A 23,583-nucleotide genomic window follows, 5' to 3' on the forward strand; every position below is an offset into this window, starting at 1 on the left:
TAAAGTCATTGTACTAAAGGAAAAAATGCAGAGCAGAAATATTTTTGCTAAATGACGGCAGATTCACACCCTTTGACACAAGTACTTTACTCACATTTTTAACTAGTTGACTGAATTTTACACGGAGGTATTTTTAGCTGCACCTGCAGATTGGTTTTGCTTTTTTTAAAACGTCTACACACATACCTGTAATCTTGTAAACTTTCCCACTGTATCAACACGCTGATCAAAGCAGCACCACACACTTAACCATCTCGTGGAGGTTCTTGCCCACAGGCAGGGATTGCCTGAAACAGATGATCCTGCTTTATAACATGCACAAGACTTAGAACGTCCTTTTCTCTTTCTAAAACAGGGGAACCTGCAGGTGGACAATGCAGGACTTAAACTGTTCCTAAGCAGAGGCCACAAACATGTTCACCTTGAAAGCTCTTCCAAGCTCGCCACGCTATGTTAGACGCTGTTACAGAACCATAGGCTGCTTTCCCCTGTCCATGTGTTGTGCATCATTTATAGGCCAGGTGTGAACTAAAATGCAAAAACAAGTGCTTGAACTAAAACCATACATTTATGGATAGCAAGACAACATTTTCTTAAGCTGAACTGAAATTAAGCTGAAATTAAGCCCAACCACCAGCTTATTTTTATTTCCTTTTACCAGAGTTATTTTCCTTCTTATTACATACATGGGAATAATTCTAGTATTTTTTTAGGCAACTAGAATTTAAGCTGTCTACTTATTCATTGGTGCCTAAAAAAGCTAGTTAAAACTGAGTATCTTCTGCAAACTTTCATATGGAGAATTATTCAACCTTTTTTGTTAGGAAACGTAATGGATATCAAACAAACCTGGTAGTTACAGGAACTACATGATATGAAACACTTTTGGATATAGAAGCTTGTAACTACAGGCAGAGACAGCAGTGCTCCTACCTAGAGTGAAGGGTATCCAAGATTTTCTATTATAAACCTTGAGCCGTTTGTTCCAAAAGCCAAACTTTGAATACTTGGGATTAATTACTTTTCTGCAACATTCATTCTGAACTGCCTAGGCTGTGTGCCTGATTTTTGAATCTACTTTCTTCACTACAGGCTTTTTGCATTTGGCTTATGTGCAGCATGCTATTTTTAATTTGATTCTGCGTGTATACACAACTACAGTGGTGAGTGGAGGTTTGCTAATAGTACAAAAAGGACTTGTCCAGAAGCAGAACATTGCTACACCATTGCATACACAGAGCTTATCTAATGACTAACTACAAATAAAAGGAAATCATTTACTGGGGGAAGGCTGCGTAGTTCTAGTGCAACGTTATCTTGCCCAGTAGACCATATGGGAAGCCTTTTAGGGAAACGTTGCATCTCCTTGCAAGAAAATTGACTTTCTTTCTACCCAAAGCTCATATACATTGAGTAAAAAGCCTGGTTTGTCTTACAATTCTTACATTATTCTCAGGATTGTTGTCTGCTTTCCCACATATACAACAGAACAGAGACAACAATGAAAGAATGGATATGGTAACAACAACAAAAAAAGAAAAGAGAGAAAGAAACCTCATTTCTCCTACTCCATGCTCTTGCAGAAAGCAGAAGTCCATGAAATTGCTTAACAGCAGAAGATATTTCTTCAACAGAGGAAACAGCTGAAGAAAAGGCACTATACTGGTCGCAGTAGTTCCACTCTTAGAGAAGATACATAATTACCCTCTAAAAAAGAGGGCAGGCTTCTGCCCACTGAGAGACAAGTAGGCCACCCATAGCCACTATCTTAATCTAGACCAAGGAGACAGCTGGTAAGGGCAGTAAGGCTGTTATCTGCTACTAAGGGTGGCAGCAGGCAGAAGAGGCTACATGAACAGCTGAAGGAACAAAAGGCAGAAAAAAATCGGTGTTTCTCAAAACAAGGAGAAGGAAAGTAGAATCAGTATTCTAGTTCAAGGTAGTTCAAGGCTTTTTTTTTTTTTCTCCTGCTGCTGCACTAACACAAGATAGTGATTTGCAATAAATTCTGCTGCTGCTTCCTCCCCACCTTTACATTTGCATTGACTCGTACAGCTAGACACGTTAATAGCAGAATCTTCTCAAACTGTGACAGTAGAAGATGCTTTATTGCAAAACATTTGCCTAAGTGCAAAGTGCCAAATGCAAAATAACAAGAATAACCCTGATTTTGCAAAATGGGGAGGAGAAAGTGGGTCAAGCTTAAGTGTACTCGTTGCAGATCTGCCGAATTGCTAACACCTGAAGCTAATGGGTAGCAGCAGCAACTGCAATTGCTCATTGAGGTTCTCCTTGCCTTATTAAATCAAGTCAATACATGTTCAATGATCAGAATCTCTCAGCTTCAATCTTGTGTTGGAGCTCAGGGGAGGAGACTTGTATACTGAGGGCTTCACTGTTCTCATAAGAATAAACAGTATAAAAATGGAAGCATGAGTGATCTGCCTTGCCTGGGGATATTATTGAAACCTGGTTACATGTAGATTTATACTTATTTGGTGATGGCAACTCCCCCTCTGAAGTCACCTGTAGCAGGTGAGGAATTCCTTGGGTGTATCTGATACTTCATTTAGCTTTGGGCAGATAACAAGAAAAATTACAGGTTAGCTAGCTAGTTCAAAAGAGAAAAAAATGCATTGCAATTAGAGAGTCTATTATAAGCAGGAGACTAATACCTGCCAAGCTGCATTCTGGGATGCTGGGATCTGTTCCCAGTGCCATCAGATGACATGCAGAAGAAGATGCAGTAAGTACAAGGCTTTGATTTTGAAATTATATACATAAATATATATACGCATATCTTTTTTTTTTTTTTTAATCTGAGGGAAGATGGTAATCACTGTTTAATCAAGGATAATGTTTTCAAGGTGTAGAAGCAGCTCTGGTCTTCTTCAGATTATATATTAAAGTTGGCTATATACTTATAAATCTTGTGTTGTCATGAGAAAGAGTTTCAAATTGTCTGTGGGGATGGTTTTGTTCTGAACAGTACACCATACGTTGCCCACTAAGTACGAAAATATATGGTTGCTGTCTGGAGAGAGCTAAGTGCCTAGTATATAATGTTAGTTAAGAAAAGTTTTTAAACACCAGAACTAATTTTACATGTGGACTGGAGACAGCTCCAATTTTATGTTTCCACAAAGTACGTAACAGATCCTTGTGACAGCTTGGTGTCCCCTTCGTATGTGTTCAGCTCATACATTAGATAAGCGCTGCTTAGAAATGCTTTATATGCATACATGTCTTGAGGCCTATGTGGCAACACTGAATGAAGCAACCAACATTCAGGAATTTACACAGTCACTGCAGTTATTTTACAAACTTATCAAGGTGCAGCCCAATTGGCTATGTTATCATCCACTATTCAGATTAACCATTTCCCATTAAAGCCTCCATCTCTATATTGTGAACGGTAGATGATGCTTCTGATGTGTATAGGCATGTACAGGAGGGGCTTCTTGTAGTGATTTTATTCCCCAGATAACCATTCTTTTTTCCTGATGTGAATGTAGGAACCTTTACCTGAAAGACTAGTAGTGTAAGACCGCCCAAATACTGCATTAATTCATGATACACTACTTAATGCAAAATGATTGGTTTTAGATTTACAGAAGATTCAATTCTTTAAGAGGCATTCAAATATGTCTAGAATACCAAAATTAATATAACTTCATGCTGTGAACTTTATCCTGTTTTGCTTATTAATGACATATCCATTGGCCAGAGTTAAACTGTAAGAACTAGCTTAGTGTAGTGCTGTGGAAAAAAAACAACCCCAAACCTGCTTCAATTCCACCCAACCTGCCTACCTCAGTCTCCCTGCCAGTTTAATTGCTCAGTCCAATCTTGCAAGTGAATGCCTCCTACAAAGTGTTTTTCAGCAACTTCCTGAATTTGGTTTCTTTCACAGGCTTGCGTTTGGATTCCTTTACATATTGCCAAAAGCTCCCAGTTCTTTCCTCAAAGTCTCAAAACCCCAAATATATGCTTTGCCTACCTTCCCAATTCTCTGTATAAACACAAAGCTGCAAGAATTCCATGATTGTCTGACTTCCATCAGGAATATCCAAGCAATTGAAATTGTTTAAAGAGCTGTGAATTTTTAACTTGCATGAACATATGCTACTCCTACTCAAAGTTTATTTGCTAAGGAGGACTTATGGAAAAATTATTTCTCCAAAGAATTACACAAATTACTGAATAGGCTAATGATGAAGAAGAACTGTTACATAAAACCAGAGCAATGTCTTAGAAATTTTAGACTTAGTGTTGTGCAATAGAGCTTTATATAAGTACCCAGATTCAAATTTGGTTATTATACTACTATTCTTAAGCTAAATAGATGCTATGGTACATAATGAACAGTCACATTCTGTTCAGGATCATGGTAAATGAAAGAGATTACTGACTGAAGTCTTTATTTATGGACAAAGGTACTAGAGATAAACCATGGAGTAACAGGATCATCATTCTTTGGTATAGTTTAGTGAAATGAATACTTTGTGCTTGAAGTACCAGTGTAGCTTTCACACCAGTACTTTTTATCCAGTGTTTGTCGTGCTTCCTGTTTTCCCCACCCACTGCAACTTTAAATTATTAACTATCAATTTATATGGAAAATATTATTTATGCTATCATACTATCTCTTTGCTTACAACAAATGGAACCCTGCCTGTTTATGACAAACTGCACCAAGTCCCCCCCTTTCTGTATCCTGCATCTCCAAATGCGAATTCATACGTACTCCATGGATACAGTTTGTCTTAAAAAGACAGTTTTTGTTCTCCTGGTTTCAATTACACATTAAATTCTGAGATTATAAAAAGATATGATCTCATTGCTTAACTGTCTCCAACTACCAGTGGATTTATTTATTTTTAATTCAACAAGCAAAATGCAGTATTTCATTGCTCTTTTGAACAGTGCAGAAATCTTAATGCAATGTTGCTAGCTTTTACATGCATGTTGTGCTGGTTCTTCTTTTTAGAAAGACCTGATGAGAAACAAAAACGTATTGGGCATGTTAACAGAGCTTTGGTGGTCCCTCTTCTACAGTGTAGTAATAAGACACAGAATGTTCAAGTCAGTCTTCCACTAGTGGAGAGGAAAAATCATCGAGGAAACTAGGTGTTTACCATGACGCTTGTCTTGTTTACTTTAATCTTTGTGCAAGCAGTGATTAGAGATTATCCAAGAAAAATGTATTTTTGAAATGGCAGTGCCAGTAAGTAGGCCCGAAGCTTGAAATATCCAGTGGCTCCTACATCATAGATGTCGAACCCTTTCAAATGTTGCACTTGAATTACCTACAAAGGGTATATCAACGCTCCTAGTGAAGCTTGTGTCGTGGGATTGGTAGGCATATCTTAGTTTTATTGAACTTCGGACATGTAACATCTTGAGCATAGATACTAATGAGCCCCTACAGGATATGTGTATACATTCAGACTGCTTTCTATGGTGATACCCATGATAACAACTTCTCACTACTATTATTTGTTTCTTTACCTATACTAAAATAGGCAGGTATATAACCTGATCACGTCCCCTCTTGCAATGTAGCATATATTGTAAGTACTTGAACAAAACAAGATGTATTAGATATGTTTTGAAATGAGCACAAAGATAATTCAAAACATTCAGATTCTCTTAGGTTCACATAATTTAACTGCTTAGAGTCATGTGGTTTATCACTAGTTGGGCCTTAACATTCTGCTCCAGTGGAATTCGTTGGGTAATATCAAAAGCAACTGGAAAAAAAAGATAAAAATGAAATATAGCTTCAATCTAGCTGTATTGTTCAATACTGGCAAATGCAATACTTCTTTCACACAAGCAAAAAAGCAATTGTCCAAGCAAGTTGTAATTGCTTTCTAACAGGAAGGAAAAGATGCTTAATCTCTTTCAGAAGAAGTAGAAATTAGTCATATGCAGAACAAAATCTATTCATATGCAAAAATCACTCATCTATAAATTGCAGCTGTTTTCAGATGCAGTGTTAGATTACTTGCTATACCCTGAAAATAACTGCAAACCAGCAGAGAATGCTAATGTATATTTATTTCAAGTTAATTACTTACGCAAAATGCATCTGTTGGATGACACTGATAAAGCTCATGATTTTTCACACTCCTGATCTTGCACAGTTCAAAATGTAATGATTGTTCAAAATGTATCTCAGTTTAGAAAGAGAGCTCATCAAGAATCTTTCAACAAAATGTTTTTTCCTTGGAAAATGACACTCGAAGCCAAAAGCTTTCATGGAAGTTGAGTTATTTTGGTGAAGCTTTTGTCAGGAAAGGTTTCAGTGTTCCAAGACAAAGCTTCTGGTTTAGATGACAGTCCTTCATTCCAAATTAGCAAATAATGCAGCAAACAGGCCACTTGCTTAGAACAAAATAAGCTTCAGGATTTTGCTCCTATTAATATGTATTTCTATAAAGAAAAATATCTCCCTTGGGAGAGACTGGAAGACCTACTGAGAAGCAGTCACCAGAGTTGGGTTTGGGTATCCACCTCAGTTATGGCAGAACTTGAAGACCTAGCATGCAGATGAGAGAGAGAGAGAATTTATCCCTAACTTTTTATTTGATTTATTGACAAGTTTCAAAAATAGTCCTGTCTTTACCCTCTAAAACTTTTTTTTTGGGAGGTGGGGGCTCTTCCCAGAACACTTCCAACACATCAAGTAATTTCTAAACCAGAGAGAATTGCTTTGCAGGTGGCAAATAAAGTTGCACTGTTATAGGACTCAAGCTAGGAAACAGGAGACTGCAGTCACTGTAGCATAAATTAACCTGAATTCCTCCCTTCAGATAAAAGAAGCACAAAAAAAAAAGTCAAAACTGAAGGAGGCTCTGTGTAGAACTTGCAGTTTATTCTGTAAGCAGGTTTACGTAGTTGAATTATTTAGGAGGTTAAAAAGCAGAGAACTAACTTTCTTTAAAGCAGAAGCATCCTACTCGAGCCTTTTGCGTACAGTACCACAGCAATTTTTCCCCTTCCCCCAAGAGTTTTTAACTATCTTTCTCTCCTAGCACCATCCCCTTTCGTACTTAGTAGAAGCTAAAATGCCAGACTCTTCCCTCTCCGATATGCTTCGTGACAGGAAAACAAATGGATGAATGGAAGTGGAAAATGTCTTTAACTATAAATTTAGTGGTGGTATTGCAGAAATAACTTCAAAAAGCCCAGGTTGTATGCCAAAATATCCCAAGGAAGAAAATTTCCACAACAAAACCAAGAAAAGCATATGGAGGGAGTGTGTTTTATTTAGATTATCCTGAGCGCTCTGAACTTGGCTCTGTAATGTTGCCAGTTGTCCTAAATGTATAGAATGCAATTTGCCTTTGGGGTACAGGAACTTTTGAAACTGCCTGATTATAAAGGCTTCCAGCAGTACCCCACGCTCTGTTCCACCATTCTATCTGGTTACATCAGTTAGTGAGGCACCTGATCACTAGTTACAGCAGCCTGCTTTCATTTAATCATGGTTTTGATGCCCTTACTTACGTTTCTACTCCATGTGGGTTGCAGTGTGCACCTGCTCTTACCACGCGCTTAAAACAGCTTTTAGACTGGAGTTCTCAGACCTGAACAGAGGAAACACCAACTGTTTCTCAGACCTCCTCTAAGCTGAGAGGGAGCCCAGCCGGCCTGCTGTTTGCAGGAACAGATGGGGAGAGGGGATGAGTGCTGGTCTGGACTTCTGGATGTTTTCTGTTTCCTTTCCTCCTATGAAGATGGCATTAATGACTGCCCTACCTATTTAACCTAAGCTGGAAAAAATCATATTGTCTCCTGAAAGAGAAGGACAGATCCATCTGCCTTGTGATGTAATGGCCTAGATGTTCTATCCCAGGAGATGGAAGTAGCAGAGAGTTGAAGGGAATTTCCCCAGACCGGGCTGAAAATGATACAAGAATTGAGCTGCTAGATTTCCGAAAGACTGGCCGGATCACAGGACAGAATCATCCTACTCATGGTAGAATCATGTGAATTAGAAACACTGCTGTCATAGTTCAAAGGAATTGCTCAGGGACTATAATCTTGGTTTGGCTTGAGGAACAGACTATCTCCTGGATGAGCCATACCGCTACCAATATGTGGAAGAATTTCCCTTTGTAGGGTTAAATATGGAGTTGTTGATATACAGCTGGCTTCAGGACACCAGAGCTTACTGCTAACAAAATGTTGTATGTTGGCAAAGAATTTAAGATAAGTTGTTGCCACACAACTTTTATTTTGAACTTCCCACTGAAAGTCTGCATACGCTTTCCAAAAAGATCCGTAATCCACACTCCTTGCTATTTTCCAGAACCCCTGATATGGCGTATCTCAGCAGTGTTTCATTGTCCTTCACATTAAAGGTTAGATGAATCTAAGTAAGGTAGAACCGTATGTCACATGACAGCTTGGAAACAAGGTGGTAATCAGCTTTGTTCTTTAGGGAACTTGCTGATTTGTGATGGTATTTGCATTTCATACCTCCTGACATTTACAAATTTAGATCAATATAGCTGCTATAAAATAATGCTAGAGGGACAACTGAGCATCTCTAACTACCGCAACGTGAGCTGAGCATTAATTTTCTTCGTTCTTTCACGGGCCATGGGAAGAACAGGGTTGCTAGCCATAAAACTGCAGTGTTCATATGTTATAATGTCATCTCAGTATGCTGATAAGTGAATAACTCCCCTAACTTTGATTCTGTTACGTTTTGGACAGCAAGAGCAGACTGTCCATGCTGCAGGTGTTCTAGCGAAACTCCTCCTAGATAGACATTAGATTTTACAGGTGTGTAAAACAAATGTACAAGTACTACGAGTAGTAAGAACGCATAAAAGATCAAACTTAAATTACAATCAGTTTTTCCTAGTGGGAAAGGATATGCAGCATGTGTGGCTTTGGAGAGCACGCCCTTCCATGATAAGATTCTCTACTGATAACTGAGAGTTATTCTCCCTCCTCCCCCTCCCCCCCCCTTTTTAGTTTAAAGCCATTAAATTATTCCACTTTCTGCTCTAGCGAGCACTTTAATCGTTCTTCCTGTTCAAAGTGTTAGTTTTTCTTTGGTTTCCAGTTGCTCATCCTTCATTAATACTTTTTTTTTCCATAGCTTTCCAGTTAGTAGGTATTTTGGGTATATATTTTTTTCAATATTCAAGTTACATCTTGTGCTAGCAGGAATTCTGCCTTATGAATGGGTATGTCCCTCACATAACCAATGCTGATGCCTCATACAATTGAAAGTATCAGGGGAAGCATGACAATTTTCTAACCTTGGGATGTAAACAGACCCTAACTGAACAAAGCATTTCGCAAATATGTTCCAAAATATTGGAACCGAGTCTTCTTTACAGTAGTGCCCAGAAGTCTTGTGAAGTTTAGCTTACCTTTGCTTTATCCTTCCTCACTGAGGTATAAAGTTTAAAATTAGAACAGAACATGACTGAAAACTGCATATTAAAACTGTCTCTAATGTCTCTCAGAGATGACCTCTCAGATTGCATTTGTGACGTGACCTGTTCTCCGTGAAGGCTTGGAACCTGGTGGTACTGTCCTGGGTATAGCTGGAGCATACCGAGAAGTCTGGTGCCTTGTGAACGTGCAGAAGGGCAGTAGGTATGGGCGCTTACGGAAGTTGTGCTTACAGCTGCTCTGGAAATGGCCCTTTTAGAGCCTTCTAGACATATCCCATGTAACGCAGGCATGTGCAAAACTCACAGCAGTGCTGAGGTTTTTACCTCAGTCACTAGTTCAGTGTTGTCAAGTCCTGAGACTTCCCTGAATCATGCAAGTTTGGTGAAGACTGGTATCAGTCCTGTGAGGATATGAGAATTCATAGCTCTGTTGTGGGTTGCAGCCTTCCACAAGGACGGGACTCTTCTGAAAAACTGCCTTCCTTGCTGTTCTGCCAGGCTGCTGCTTCTAGCAGTGGTGATGCTAGGACTGGAAGCAGAACTAAGTCCCTGTCAGCAAGGAGACTAAATGTGAGTGTGGGAAAGAGCTCTTGAATTTGGGGTCAAGTAAACTTGAGAGTGGTGGTAATAATATAGTGTGTGCTAGCCTCTTATCTTTTGGGGGAAGCTGAGGGAGTTGAAACAACCAAACAACACCTCTCCCCACCCCTCCCCTCCATGGGACAGATGTAATCTTTAAACAGGATTTTTTTTTTCCTGGTATAATATCATGATTTTGAGTCAATGATTTATTTTTTTCCTTTAGAAACTGTAGGTGCCACTAACTACAGATATTCCCTGTTCCTGCCTTGCTACTTGACTTTTCTTGATGTGTACTTTTGCTAACAAAGTCACTTTGGGATTCTTGAAAATCTCTCTTATGTTTAACATAGTCTCAGAACCATTTAACATCTGTTTAAGCACATTTCAGTTACTCACCTAAGTGACTTGACTAGTTTCTGGCAGAGCTACAGCTTGAGCCCATCACTGCTTTAAATCCAAGGCCTTTGTAGTTGTCATTCATTATAATCTAAAACTTGCTATATTATGGTGTATATTTTTATTCTGCATTTTATCTTTCGGACACATCTGTGTCTATGAAGAGAACTAAATGGTACAAAGCATCACATTTCAGTATTTGAGTACTCTAGAATAAAAGTAAACTGGAATGAATCAATGGAGATGGCTCATAAGAGTGACTTTAAGAACCAGGAGCTATCACAGTCTCCAAAGCCAGATGAGTCTGTTGCTCAACTCCTTAATCCTGTTATGATGTGGTAGAAACAGAAGGTAACGCAAAATACATTTATGGGCTATTTTAAATTCAAGACCAGTTCTAAAAGATGGATTTATCAAGCCATGTGCAACTCAGCACTTTATTTTCTTTTCTTTTAAAGAAGATTCTAAAACTTTGTGTGTGTGGCCATATTCCAAGCTGGAAAGAGCACTGCTTCTCTCATGTGGTTTGAAATATCCAGCCACTTGGCCAATGATCTCATGCACCAGGGCATGTGGAATTAAGCTCTTGCTTGCATTAGTATATTAACACATCGCATACAGTCATTATCATCTCCTTTTTAACCATTCACAGTTCAGCACTGTGGTCTAGCATTTTCCAATATATGCTAATAGAAATATTGGAAGTTGTTTTATTCTCTTTCTGGCTTGTTTAGGAATGTTTTTAGGAATGTCTTTCTGGTTTGTTTAGGAATGAATTACACTTGTGAATGAGGCTTCTTCAAAATATTTCAGACTTTGGAAAACATTATCTTGAAGCCTATTACTATAGGAGTGGGAGAGCAGGCTGGCAAGGTTGAAATGCACTGCATCACATTGCTCTGCTGTATCTCAATTTTTCCTTTGTATGTTTATTTAAAAAAACACGTGGTAGAAAAGCAACAAATCAAAAATTCTCCGTATTTGAGAAGTCATGCACCTCCTTCATGAGGATAGAGATTCATAACTTCTTCTGCCCAAGTATAAAAGTAGATATATGAATGTAAAGCACTCCATTAAGTGGCTAGTAACTCTTCCCAAAATGAAGGTTTTTTCCATCACTTTTGTGCAGTGCTTTACACTCATATGCCAAGGTTTCAAATTTTTCTACTATGGGATATTGATGTAAGCATCAAATGCATACAGATGAATGCTGCCCTTGACCTGATTCAGTGCGCTGCAGCTAACTCTTTTGTTGGCTTGTGTTTTTCCTAGAGTTTCACTGAATATAATTTTTTTCAGTTTAAAAAAAGCAAGGACTTATTCCATGTTCACATTACATCACTCCATGTGACTACTTCTGTAGCTATTTTTGTAGCCTGTGGTCATATCACTTAGTTCCTAGAATCAGGATGATAAAGTTTAACACTGAATGATAACTTATTTAGTAAACTTCTGTATTTTTTTGACTACAGAGTTCCTCATTTTACTTCTCATTTGACCTTGGCTTTTCTGTAAACTGTCTGTTTACTAATGTCGGGTGGAGTCTGCTATACTTTCCAGAATACCTGCCTGGGAAAGTGTTCTTTCTTTCTTCTTCTCACCCCACCTTATTAGGTCTATAGGCTTTCTTTTGTGAAGTCAGTCCTGTGTGCTTTAGGTTTGCTTTTTTAAAAACATGCTGCACATTTAATGTTGCTTTGTGTTGCCTAAAAAAAAAAAAAAAGTGCCACGTATAAACAAACAATGATACCAATGTATTTCTATATGCTCTGTATCTTAATTCCAGAAGCTAGTATCTCAGATACTTCTTTAGGATACACCTGTCAAGGATTTTCAGGTTATTAACAAAATTTTTGTAAATACAAAATAGCTTTTTAATTGTTCAAATTAAACTAGCTGGTAATTCTACTTTACTGTAAAAACTTCCAAAGTATTTTTGTCATATTGGTATTTTTTCCTCCGCTTTCTGGATGTTGGAGAAAAAACTGTGTGTTCATACTGCGTTAATTCTACAGAGGTCAGTCAAGGCAAAACATGGAACCTCAAGAAGTTTGTGAGGATTTTGTAAAGGAACAAGAGCATCCCTAAATCTGAGCCATAATTCTTCTAAAAAGCCTAGGCGTTCTTAGATCGGTAAATCAGGATTCTTACAATAACGGAGCATTCAGAGAACAGACCTGGGTTTAAATCTTGTCCTAAATCTTTCTCAAACTAGGAGATGCACATGCTTTAAACGATAAGTAATTTTTCTGTTGATATACATTACTTATGACTATTAACCAAATTGGGATTGGTCGGAACCCTATGCTTCAGGCACATTTTGGAGGCAGAGAGAACTTGGCCATTCAGTATTTCAGTAAATGAACTAAAAGGAAAGTAATCCATTAGTCATTCAGGACAGAAATTAAACAAAATCAGATCAGCACTCCATCTAAAAATCTCAATCCAGAAACAGCAAAGGGACAAAAATAGCTTGAAACTATTTGACTGAGATGTTGTCACTTAAATAGTGAAGAACTGATAACAATCAATATCTTTGTTTTCTCCACTGAAATCTAGGTGCATTTTTCTTCATTTTTTAATGTACAGAAAAAAAAAATGTTTTTTGTAATATTGGCTGCATTTCGTAAAAGTAGAGATTAGTTTTAGAATAGTTATGTGTACCTTTCTGGTGGGAATCTGCTGTGTAATTTTATCGCATTCCATGTACTTGCTACATATAGCAGAACATTAAAATCTATGATTTTTTTTCAGAGGTGCATGTAAGTTGAAATTTGATAATTGAGTTCAGATGTCTCTGTTACAGTCATATTGTGATACCTCCCATTAAACAAATGGAAGGTATTTTCTTTGTAAATTACTTCTAGATTTGTTCAGTTGACCCCTGTCAATAGGGTACACATTCTACTTTAATTGTGGTCTGTAATGAGATGATATAAAACTAAAATCTTGATGTATAGGAATATTTCACTGTTGTTCAACTCCTAGCATATCTCGTGTAACTGTTTGTCAGTATGGTGAAATGGCAGGGTAACTGTTGCCAAGAAGTGACGATTGCTGTTCTTACATAATAAGACTTGCAGGGGGAAGTAATATGGTACAATGCCAATATCAGTCATGCATGAAGCGAACTCTTCTGCTGAGTTTGCCAGTAAATGAATGTGTTGTGATGATGAGGGTTCTCAAACCTGTCTTCTGAGCTTCATTTTTCTTGTACTGAGTTAGAGCTAGATCTCTGACCCTCGTACAGTATGCTGCGTAGCACTGAAAATCTGCAAAAGGCATGTCAGGCAGCTTGACTTCTGGAATGCTAACTTAGGTTCTCAGGTCAGAGCCATCTACTGTATCATGAGCTACACTGTCCCTCCATGCCTAGCTCATTATTCAGATGAATGTATCCAGGTGAATTGGTGGCCTCCTTGTACAGGACACCAAATGATAAGGTTGCTGGTTGAAGAATTAGGTGGATCCCCTTGGAAAAAGAGGTCAGTGGAAAGGTCTGCTTTTCCAGAACTCAACTCGAGTAATTAAAATAACACAATAAAATACTCTGGCAAACAGACTCCTTGCAAAGAAATATGGTTTGGATGTTGAAACAACAGACTTGCCAGCCTTTGCTCCTCAGTTTTGTTCAGGTTATTTCTCATTGACACGATATGTGCCCTTAGGCAAATCAGTTTCATTCTGAAGTAACATCTAAAAGGGTAAAATGTTTGTAGGTGTTTTGGAGTTTGAAGATACTATTCCAGAGACACAATACAGTCTACTGATTTTAAAAAGGGGAGGGACAAAAAAAAAGGGGGGGGGGGGGGGGAGTAATCTGAAAGGATTTTTCCCTCCAAACAAAGAAATAAAGAAATAAAGTAAGTAAAATAAAGAAATAAAGTAAGTTATTTCTAAATTTAAAAGCCCTTGGCTCCAGTATTTTATATATAAAAAGCTATAGTTAGGCAGATACAAACTTCAAAAGATAACTTACAGAAAGCATTAAAAATACAGAAGACTGTCAAATGCACAGAAAGAAAATCAGTCTCTAGTTGGGAAAATCTTACCTCGATTGTGTGGGAAATCATAGTAGGTGGAAAACACCTGTTTGTTTTGTTTATAGCAGTCTTCCTAATAATCTATCACTGGATTCATTGTAGTTTATAAAGTGCTCTTAGGACCTAGGATAGGAAATACCTACAAATACACACCGGAGTAGCTACTTTTTGAGTTTTGCCTAACTTAGTCATCTTGTAGTGGCTAAAGATAGATTTGAATAAACGGGCATGTGAGAAGTACTTGTCTTATAAAAAATAACTTTATTTTTCTCTTGGTCATCCTTTTATTTTCCCAGCTGAAAGGTCCTAATCTACTTAATCACTTATCTTATGGAAGCTGTTTTTTATCTCTAATCCCCTTTGCCCTTTTCTGTTCTTCTCCTAACTTTATTAGACACACATTCTGGCACAGGAACAGATCTGCGTGCTATAGTCAAAATGTGGGTACACTCTTGATTTATACAATGCAATAAGTACTTCTTTTTCTTGTTTGTTCTTAGCTTCTTAGCTCTCATCCTAAATTCCTAACATTTTCTTGTCGTAACCATTGCTGAGCACTGAGCTGGTACTTCTGGGGAGCTATTCACAGTAAATCCCACATCTCATTATCTGGTTGACAAGAACAGAACCAGAAAACCCTTGCTGTTAACAAACATATGATGTAGGTTTTCCTTTCCTATACTGTTGCTTTGCATTCATTTGCAAAAGATTTAATCTAATATTTCATAACCTAATACTGTTTTTTGAATGTGTTCATTTGTCTTAACTGTCTTAAATTGTGTATATCAGCAAGCTTTCTTACCTTCCTATTCATTCCAGTTGTTCTTATTTATAACCTTTGAAAAAGTTGTTTCTTGTTCAAACATGACAGTATCTATACTGTAAGAGGTAAAATAAATTACAGCAAATGGAATATATGAAAAATATACAAATCTAATTCAGCAACTTCAGCTGTGACTGCATATAACTTTACTACTTATATCAGTGTGATAAACAGAAGAGTGAGAAGGTATAGCCTTTGAGATATACCTTGCATATACAAAAAGATATTCTTTCTGGGATCACAGAGTTTCTAACTACTTAACTACTTAGGCTGTCGTTTCACAAACCAAATAATTGGATGTGTAGGCTGTTGCTAAGTGGGAAGATTCCAGTCTCTGCACACATCATCCACTAGTTGGGCCTCTCTGCTCCTTCCCCTGCATTGATCAAGAAGTGCTGGGACTGTTGGATTAGTCATGAAAACACAAAAAATCTGACTCACCATTTAGTCTCATGATTGCTAGATCCAGTGTGAAAGAGGGGGTGGAAACGTGCAGAAGGGGCTGAAAGGGGGGAAAAAAAAGTTTAATTATAGACGGCTGACAAAAGGACGGTCACTATGTAAAATGTATTGTGAAATTGCACTTAGGTCATAAAGCATAGCAGTGTTTCTGCTGCTTCAGAGGACAAACCGGAAGTGCAGAGAGACTAACAAAATTCAGAATCCCCCCCCAGTGAGGAATGTAGCCCAAATGTTCTGATTCAATGTGAAGCTTTAATCCCAAAGAACAAGATGAACTGCTGTCCACTTTGTCAGACCTGTGATTTGCTTTGGGCACATCATTTGTGATTGTTATACAGGTTAGAATTCAGACTGCTTTTACTGAAAGTGAAAGCTTGTGTCAAGAAATTAGGCCAATAAATGAAGTTCTCTAATGAAATACAAAGGCGGATTCAGTTAAATCTGTCTAATTCTAGTGAGAATAATTTGCAGAACTTTATTTATTTAGACTGCTTCTATTAACTGAAAAGCCCACTGCAGCCTTCTATAAATAAAAATAGATAAATGCAGTTGGCATTCTTGCTGGGAAAGCATACTGGGTGGCATACATCTAATGCCATGCAAGTGATGCAACAACTTTGGAACCGATGGCAGTAGTGAAGGCGGGGGAAGGCAGAAAAGAATGAAGGCAGATAGCGATTAAGGCTCCCTGATAACAGTGGTCTTTTTCCTAGTTGTTTACTCTCATATTATCAGTGGGAAATCAGAATAACAAGTTGAGTTTAAAGTTAAAAAATAAAGCAGTTCAGACTGTTTGAAGATAGCTGCTTTCAGTTACATTAGCATATGTACAGCATACCAACAGCTGCTCCAGTATGACATACTGGCATTCATAAGGATATTCACTTATTCTAAAATGCTAATGAAGACCAAGGGTGTTATGCCTTGTAGTAAACAGTGGTGTGCAAGACCAGTACTTACGTGGCTTATTGCCTTGGAAGTTTTCCACTGCATTAAGTTATAATGAAAGGATAATTCTATATTCTGTCTTTCTGTGATAAAAGGCTTCTTGAAACTACTATTAGGAATGCAGTATTCTATGTGAAAAATATCTATTTTCATAAGAAAATAAGAGCTATTTTTAATAACCTACATAAGTATTTATAATATTCCTTAACTTTGGCTACCTAAGACTTTATTTCCTTGTCAAGTCTTTTTTGTAAAACAATATTTTCAGTATGGTTTTGGTATTGTAAAAGACTGATTAGATTTCTAGCCCAGCAGAACAATTGAATTTACTCAGGATAATCAAATTCTACAGCAATAGCTACTTCCAAGTAGCACTCTTACCAAGAAGTTGAACTGCAAAGTTAAGGTAATTAAAACATATTTGCTTGTTGTCGAGTTCAAAGAAAGGCTTTCTTGGCAAGCATCATCACCCTAAATGTTTCATATAAGTTGTTCTGTAGCAGTTTCACATTCCTCAAGGAATTCTATTCTACGGAACAGGAATCTCAGCTATCCTTATTTCTTGTCTATTTTATTATTTACTGTTCCATATCACTACTCAGCAGTGGCATATTTTGTTGTAAATTCTTTCCATTACTCATAAAGCCACACAAACATCTTGGCGCTTTCCTCAGAGAATTCTTAACTTCCTACAAAAACAAGCAACAGAAAGCTACCAGGAAAAATAACCAGAAGTTTTTTAATCACTTCAGTCTATTTCCTATGCCTGAAAGAAAGTAGGATTTTCCACATTTAAGTTTAAAACCTCACGTGAATTATATGGCCTATATTAAACTCAACAAAGCTACGATGTATTATTTAATATTATAATCTGCTCTCATATTTGACACAATATATATTTCTTACCCATACTCAAACATTTCCTGTGATTGCTACAGAAATTGAAATTCTTCTTTATAGGCCTGTTTTCCCTCTTGTTCATTTAGATGTGAGATTTCTCTGCTTCTCTAATGTATGAAGTAGCTGCCATCTCACACCTTTTGATAAGTGGAAGCTTCTTAAATCCTATGCTTTAAATATAAAATAGTGGCTAACACACGTGTACAACATCTGTAACTTAGTTTACTGTGATAACACTACTCTGCCATACTCCAGCTCTTAGAGGAACTGGGATACATTGTAATACCAGCTTTTGCCACTTTGAATGTTGTATTTTTGGTAGTGCATGATGCTAAAGCTTTTATGTTGATAATGTTTAAATACTCTAGACTCGTCTAAGGTGTGTTCAAATGAAAACATAATTGCACTAAGGCTTGGCAAGTATCATTACATATTAGTATATCTAAAGTATTAGCCTACCTTGGAGAGAATCCAGAAGCCAATCAGAAGGACAGGTACATCTGGAAGAGGTTATTTTTCTTTTAGTCAGTTTACTAAATGGAAACTTACTAAATTTACTAAATCTTAAATCTTATCAAATATTTCAAATATTCAGAAAACTTGCTTATAAAAATATGCACTGATTATTTTGAACAAAACTGTCTATAATCACTAACACATTGTTCAATTAACTTAATTGATTGACTTTGTTATCAAATACTAAAGTTTAGCAAAAAAAAAAAAATTTGCTTGTACTCTTGTCAGCTAAAAGCATGATCCTACTTAAACTCAATAAACCAAAATCCATTACTGGGGGAAATAACTTTGCTTTGTACTGAATATTTCACACAAATATTTCGTTAAATAGCTGATTGCAGAGTCTGATCCTGAAAGCTATAAGAAGTCAGAGCTTTTACCCAGAGTGTGCTGGGTCAAGCGAGCACAAGAGACTCTGGTGTAAAGCATCTGAAGGCTGCATGCATCAATGCAAGTTATCTTTGGTCACAGTGTTTCTTATTAGCCTCACAGTTTTCACAAGGGCAGGGGGGAAATCCACCTTAGTTTATTTTCAGAAGACAGTCTTAAAAGATGCGTATCTGTCAGGAGTGTCCTGGGGAGATGTCTCAGCCATTGATTCTCCTCAGATAGCAATACTGCTTTTGAGATTCACACTACTTGCCTCGGGAAAGATTTAACTTTACTTCAATTGCTCTGTTGGAACCACCATAAAGTACCAAAGAGACTATAGTGCTGTAAGTAATATTCCAGTTAGGATTACAGTATTAGCATGGTGTATATAGAAGAATTAAAGTAGTGGTATGTTGAAATCATCAAACCCCAAGTTGGAATTATATGTAAAGACATGTTATATACTGGCAACAAGAATCTGCTGTTCCTGTTCTTCCCTTCAACTTTATATATAGAGGGGGGAAAAATATTTTTTTGTTTCCTGTGTGAAAGCTGGTGTCTGCACACAGAATCAGAATACCCAAACTCACAGATATTAGCAACACTTGCTCCATGAGAAACAGAGCTTTAGTCACCTCCAAAAGACTTCACCTTTTTTCTTATTCAGCCGTACTATCGAACAGAACTGATGTCTCAGCAGTAACGTTTTAGCAATTGCTTAAGCTCTTAAACCACTGTTCCATTCATGTAAGCTTTCTTTTGCATTTCACCTATTTTGTTGCTAATATAAAGCTTCTGTCTCCACCAGGAATATACTTGAAATTAAGGAATGTCTGAATAAATTAATCTGAATACATCTGAGCAGGAGATATCCATCTTGAAAGTATTAAAAATACTCAGGTACAAGCAGACATGTTGATACTCATTTCTCAGCAATTGCTGAAAGATTTAACAAACCTACTAACACGGCATACTACAGTTTTGGAGTGAGGCATAGCAATAGACTTGTATGTTTGCATTCCTTTGACCTGATGTCTTTGTTAATTACTGTTCAAGTAATTTAGTTGTTTTGCTCATAGCATTGTTTTGTTTTTTTTTAGTATCTTGCAAAAAGAAACAAAAAAATCTTCTTACAAAAATAAGACCAAAATGAACATCAGCTTGTGTTAGCAGGTTTAAAAGTAATTTGACTCCTCCATTGGAGGAAAAGCATATCCAGATGAATATAGTCAGTCTGATTACCACTGACCAGTCTAAGAGAAATGAATTTGTAAGGACAGCAACAAAAAATTAACAAATGACATCAAACATATGATGAAAACATCCCCTCCATTTATAATCTAGACTAAATTAACCATATATAGTTTTTGGACTAGCATATCTACACTGTATCATCCTACAGAGCTTCACATGGTGAAGACTACTGATGCATCCTGCTGCTACAGGAATAACAAGGTCTGTGCCTGTCATAGAGATCTGGCCCCTCCTGAAATTTTCACCAATGCATCTTAGTCTATAGCTGAAATATTATGTAACAGCATGCGTTATACAGCCATGTTACACACTTGTACAGCTACAAAACTCAATCAGCTTAACAGTGAAGGGTTTTTACAACTTCAGAAATGGCATACTAATGAAAATATGTGCTTACATCAGAATTTTAATTGTCATGCCCTTCTTGTCATGCACAATTTGCTGTATACGACAGTGATATACAAAGTATCAAAGGCTAGCTAAAACAGGTATACTTGCCAAGGCAATGTATGCCTTTGATCACCTATCTTTGTTTATCTGAATGTTTAAGATGAACTTGAAACACTATGGATAAATAGGCTGATGCTGAAAGCCAAATACTTTTTTTTTTAACTTTGCATCATGTTTTATAACAGAATTCAGTAAATGGGCGTTGTTTTTTAGTATGTGAATGTACACACATGGACTAAAATGGACTTTTGTCTTCCTGCTAGACAGAATTACGTTAAACCCTTGAATGATGTCAGGTATTCATAACCTTATACCTATATTATAATTAGTCTGGCTTTATCTGGGAATAGCAGTGCTGGAGAGCGGCTTGGAAGCTGTTAGATATGCTGGCTAGACTGCTTTTGATTCCCTTGTCTCTTAGGATCTACCTTTGATAAACACTGTGTGATGTCAAAAAGAGCATAAGCCAGCCTTTCTGTATACAATATAACCATATGACTACAAGAATAGGTTTTTCTTAAAAAAAAAGTTTTTCTGAAGAATCACAACATATAGGACCTATGAAAAGGTAACTAAAAATTGTACGTTTTGCTTTTTGTTGCCTATCATCCCTCTGTATGTTCTGAACATGTGCATGTGTCCTCAGTAGTCAGATGTGTGTATGTACCTTCATCTTCCTTTTTTTATCCAGCTGCTCCTGATTCAATACCTGTGATTCTTCAAGCGAAGCTGAAATTGTTACTGTCATCCTAATGTACATCATTACAATGAATTTCTAGAGAAATTAAGTATTGAATGAGGTTCAGTTACTGCACACCAGAAACTGTTCATGCACAGGAAAAACAACGCTTGAGGTCATGCCAAATCAGACGACCAGACTATTTATGTAGCTCTGTATCAGGTAAAAATAATAATAATAATGGAAACCTTCTGAAGCGGAGCAATTATATGCTCAGGCTTGGTTCTAAGAAGCTTGTCAGGAAGGAGCTATTTATGCTCGTTATTTTTAAACTGTGGTACCTAGCTCTGAGTACATTTTATTGTGGTTAGACTTCTTCAGAAAGTCAAAATAAACCCAATAAACCAGCTTGGTTAGGTTTCAGAAATAGAATACATGTATAAATCAAACTGCTGTATTTATTATCTATGAAGTAACAATGATTCTTCAAACAGCAACAAATGAAAGCCTTTTTTCTATTAGAGCTCACATTACTTATTCAAACTGAATATTTATTCACTGTGCAGAATATCCATCGCTTCAGCATCTCTGCTTTAAGAAAACATTATTCGAAAACTATTTTCTTGCTTTGATATTCTCCGTATACAGTGGTATACCAATTGACTTAGCAAGTTTGTATTAAGTTCTTGGAAGCTTCCTAGGCTCCGTTTCTGACAAAAAGTACGTGGCTCAGGTTCTCAGTCCTCCTGCTGAGAATCTAACTGCTATCTCTCAAATCTATTTCTAACTCAAGATGGCCACAGCTATGGTTACCTAACAAAATACAGCTATGTCAGACACAATTTAACAGATCACTTTGAAACTATGTGGCTTTAATGATCTGTATTTTTTTTTCCTCATCGTTTGCAAACAAACGGGCAGCCAAGCTGTGTAACGCGGAATGTGCCAGTGGACATGAGCTGAGTCACGCAGCAGGGACAATGGTCTGTAACCAGGACCTGTGTTCATGTTCTCAGGTTTCAAACTTCTGAGCAGTATTCCTGTGTGGCACTACTTCATTTCATGTTAGAAGAAAAGTAAATCTTGGTAATAGGCACTGCAAATGAGTACCTAAAATTCAAGACAGCAACACCTCCTGTCTGGAGAGGAGTCTGAGAGAACTGGCTGGGGTAGTGCAGCACCTCTGAATTTTCCTAGAAGCAATTGCATTGCACTGAAATTGGAGAAGATGAAATTCTCTGCTGCACTACATGTAATAAGCCCTGAGACACTGGATATCTATAATACCATCAATTACAGTGGGAGCATATGGAGGATGGCAAATTGGTAGACAGCTTGTTGAAAAGTTTAATATGCTCTATGTAAGTCTGTCAGTGAAGAAAGCCTCATACCATTTTTTTTCCAGTAAAAGATTGTTGCTTACTATTTATAGAGCTGCTCTCTCAGAATAATCAATTTATTTCTGTAATGCTTAATGAAAAACTGTTTCAGATTCACTCTGATGTGCTTCCACACAAACTTGCATTTGAAATCTATTGCTATTGACATTTCTGTCAAATATTTTCATCCTTAAATTTATATAAGGACCACCCAAGAATCATAGGCATAGGTGGGCCATAGTATTAGAGATGGAATCGAAATAGGTGGGCCATAGTATTAGAGATGGAATTGATTCTGGAAGAAGGAATATACGAATTTGTAGAGGATTATAGCCCTTGACATGACAAAGAACTCTTTTTCCCTAGATAAATATGCTTCTTAAATGAACGTGTTTATAGTAGTAGGAAAGAAAAAAAGGAATAACCAAGAAAAAAAATGTATAAAGACAGAATGAAGTGGTCAGTAAACCTAGGAAAATGTTTGCAGTACTGTGGAGTTAAATATGGCACAATATATTTATCTCTGGCAGAGTGTCTCAAGGGGTATGTGTATGTAAAACATACTGAGCTTTCACGTAAAGCTTCTTTTGTTAACTGTCTTAAAGCACTTAAATTGGCTTGACCCTGAAAGTGAATTTAAACTAAAGTGAATTTAAAAATAGATACTGAAGTGAACTGTAAAGTAGTAACAGCATATACTCGGTTTGTATTGCACAGTCTATTCTACATCCTAAAGTAAATGATGACTTTGTACTCAAAAGATTTACTAAAGCAAATCTTTGGGGGTTAGAATCTGCAGATACAGAAGCCTACGTAACCCCATCTCACAGCCTGACTAACTTTCACTGAATTCTTTGAGTGCATGAATTGCTCAGATGGATCTACTTCCAGAATCCAGGCTTTCCAGGGAAGTAACGAAGTCACTGCCCACTTAATCTATGATGATAAATACTGAAGCTTTTGTGGGGAGGCATCTCTTGTGCTGTCCATATGGGGAGTTAGATGTTATTTTCATAGGAAAAGAAAAACTCCCAATGCTTAGCTTCGGTATTTGGTTGAAAAGATGCTGGTAAGAGTGGAGAAAAGGTATGCAATGTTAACAGCCCAAGAGCATCCACTTTTAGTTGGGTATGGATAAAACCAAAAGTTAGAGTTTGCTCAGGATAAAACAACAAAAAATAATTAATGAGAACAGACTGTGCTACAGTTTCCATTCCAGCAAAACAAGTATGCTGCTTTGCTAGCTTCATATATAAGATGTCCTATTGTTGTAAACATGTATAAAACTTAAATTCTACAATGCGGGGAAGAAAAAAACAACATACCACCCAACTCTAACTTACATTGTTTAACT

The 23,583-nt window shown here is 37.1% G+C and overlaps 2 protein-coding genes across 11 annotated transcripts in view; one reads left to right on the plus strand and one right to left on the minus strand.

The window, feature by feature from the left end:
* CNBP (CCHC-type zinc finger nucleic acid binding protein) overlaps nucleotides 1-23,583 on the minus strand; it is a 73,311-nt gene that overhangs the window by 48,022 nt on the left and 1,706 nt on the right. For 7 of the 8 annotated variants that reach the window (XM_083796462.1, XM_083796470.1, XM_083796468.1 and 4 more), the window contains exons 2-3: nucleotides 18,039-18,079; nucleotides 15,711-15,771 (exon numbers count right to left, since the gene is read on the minus strand). The exons of the other annotated variant lie outside the window; for it this stretch is intronic. The gene's annotated coding sequence lies outside the window, so the exon portion shown is untranslated. The remainder of the gene's footprint in view (nucleotides 1-15,710; nucleotides 15,772-18,038; nucleotides 18,080-23,583) is intronic. 8 annotated transcript variants of the gene reach the window in all.
* RAF1 (Raf-1 proto-oncogene, serine/threonine kinase) overlaps nucleotides 2,344-23,583 on the plus strand; it is a 69,278-nt gene continuing 48,038 nt past the window's right edge. For 2 of the 3 annotated variants that reach the window (XM_083796435.1, XM_083796442.1), the window contains exons 1-2: nucleotides 2,344-2,746; nucleotides 9,495-9,627. The gene's annotated coding sequence lies outside the window, so the exon portion shown is untranslated. The remainder of the gene's footprint in view (nucleotides 2,747-9,494; nucleotides 9,628-23,583) is intronic. The other variant, XM_083796437.1, reaches the window with a different exon arrangement.

The sequence above is a fragment of the Anser anser genome (genome assembly GCF_964211835.1).
Source record: "Anser anser genome assembly, chromosome: 12".
Taxonomy (NCBI): domain Eukaryota; kingdom Metazoa; phylum Chordata; class Aves; order Anseriformes; family Anatidae; genus Anser; species Anser anser.